Genomic DNA, 2,530 nt, shown 5'->3' with positions numbered 1-2,530 from the left:
GCGCATCAAAGGTGCGCAACGCTGGTGCGAACCTGGGAGCGCTCCGATGTGTGCTCCAAGGTGCGGCGTGCACGAAGTCGGACCCCGGTTTGCCCCGGGTGCGCACCTCGCGTGCACCTTGGTGCGCACACCTTGGCTGGGTTGCGCGCCCTGGTGGGCACCATGGTGCGCACCAAGGAGCGCTCCGAAGTGTGCTCCAAGGTGCGGCGTGCACGAAGTCGGAGCCCGGTTTGCCCCGGGTGCGCACCTCGCGTGCACCTTCGCCGCGGTGGGCACCATGGCGTGCACGAAGTCGGAGCCCGGTTTGCCCCGGGTGCGCACCTCGCGTGCACCTTCGCCGGGGTGGGCACCTTGGTGTGCAGACCTTGGCTGGGTTGCGCGCCCTGGTGGGCACCATGGTGCGCACCAAGGAGCGCTCCGAAGTGTGCTCCAAGGTGCGGCCTGCACGAAGTCGGAGCCCGGTTTGCCCCGGGTGTGCACCTCGGGTGGGCACCTTGGTGCGCATGCCTTGCCTGGGCTGCGCACCAGGGCGGGCTCAAGATGGCACCCGCGTTCCTTTTTTTTCACTATCTTTCAAAACGGAAATTTTAAAATCTCATTTTTTTTTGCCTTTTTCTGGAAATTAGTGAAGGCAGCGCATCAAAGGTGCGCACCTCGCTGCCCACCACGGTGCGCAACGCCGGTGGGCACCCGGGAGTGCTTCGAAGTGTGCTCCAAGGTGCTGCATGCACGTTGTCGGAGCCCGGTTTGCCCCGGGTGCGCACCTCGCGTGCACCTTCGTCGGGGTGGGCACCTTGGCTGGGTTTGCCCCGGCTGCGCTCCGAAGCGGGGTTATTGGAGCGCCGCCTCTTTTTTTGTCGGAGCGTTTGGTGGGGTTTCTCGCATTGGCTCTTCCGAGGCCCGGTTGCCACCCTGGCGCGCACGAAGTCGGAAGTAGGGTTAATTGCCCGGGTGCGCACCTTTGCCAGGGTGGGCACCTTACCTGGGCTGCGCACCAGGGCGGGCTCAAGATGGCACGCGCGTTCCGTTTTTTTCACTATCTTTCAAAACGGAAATTTTAAAATCTCCTTTTTTTTTTGCCTTTTCTGGAAATTAGTGAAGGCAGCGCATCAAAGGTGCGCACCTCGCTGCCCACCTTGGTGTGCTCTGAGGTGCGCACCCGGGAGCGCTACGAAGTGTGCTCCAAGGTGCGGCGTGCACGTTGTCGGAGCCCGGTTTGCCCCGGGTGCGCACCTCGCCTGCACCTTGGCCGGGGTGGGCACCTTGGCTGGGTTTGCCCAGGGTGCGCTCCGAAGCGGGGTTACTGGAGCGCCCCCTCTTTTTTTGTCAGAGCGTTTGGTGGGGTTTCTCGCATTGGCTCTTCCCAGGCCCGGTTGTTGGGTGCGCTCCCACCCTGGCGCGCGCGAAGTTGGAAGTTGGGTTAATTGCCCGGGCGCGCACCTTCGCCAGGGTGGGCACCTTGGTGCGCACACCTTGGCTGGGCTGCGCACCAGGGCGGGCTCAAGATGGCACCAGCATTCCCTTTTTCTCACTATCTTTCAAAACGGAAATTTTAAAATCTCGTTTTTTTTTTGCCTTTTATGGAAATTAGTGAAGGCATCGCATCAAAGGTGCGCACCTCGCTGCCCACCTTGGTGTGCTCCGAGGTGCCCACCACGGTGCGCAACGCCGGTGCGAACCCGGGAGCGCCCCGATGTGTGCTCCAAGGTGCGGCGTGCACGAAGTCGGACCCCGGTTTGCCCCGGGTGCGCACCTCGCGTGCACCTTGGTGCGCACACCTTGGCTGGGTTGCGCGGCCTGGTGGGCACCATGGTGCGCACCAAGGAGCGCTCCGAAGTGTGCTCCAAGGTGCGGCGTGCACGAAGTCGGAGCCCGGTTTGCCCCGGGTACGCACCTCGCGTGCACCTTCGCCGGGGTGGGCACCTCGGCTGGGTTGCGCGCCCTGGTGCGCACCAAGGAGCGCTCCGAAGTGTGCTCCAAGGTGCGGCGTGCACGAAGTCGGAGCCCGGTTTGCCCCGGGTGCGCACCTTCGCCGCGGTGCGCACCATGGCGTGCACGAAGTCGGAGCCCGGTTTGCCCCGGGTGCGCACCTCGCGTGCACCTTCGGCGGGGTTGCGCGCCCTGGTGGGCACCATGGTGCGCACCAAGGAGCGCTCCGAAGTGTGCTCCAAGGTGCGGCGTGCACGAAGTCGGAGCCCGGTTTGCCCCGGGTGCGCACCTCGCGTGCACCTTCGGCGGGGTTGCGCGCCCTGGTGGGCACCATGGTGCGCACCAAGGAGCGCTCCGAAGTGTGCTCCAAGGTGCGGCGTGCACGAAGTCGGAGCCCGGTTTGCCCCGGGTGCGCACCTCGCGTGCACCTTCGCCGCGGTGGGCACCATGGCGTGCACGAAGTCGGAGCCCGGTTTGCCCCGGGTGCGCACCTCGCGTGCACCTTCGCCGGGGTGGGCACCTCGGCTGGGTTGCGCGCCCTGGTGCGCACCAAGGAGCGCTCCGAAGTGTGCTCCAAGGTGCGGCGTGCACGAAGTCGGAG

Source organism: Cryptomeria japonica, unplaced genomic scaffold (assembly GCF_030272615.1).
Source record: "Cryptomeria japonica unplaced genomic scaffold, Sugi_1.0 HiC_scaffold_243, whole genome shotgun sequence".
Taxonomy (NCBI): Eukaryota; Viridiplantae; Streptophyta; class Pinopsida; order Cupressales; family Cupressaceae; genus Cryptomeria; species Cryptomeria japonica.
The sequence above is the reverse complement of the archived record's forward strand: the minus strand, read 5'-3'. Positions refer to the sequence as shown.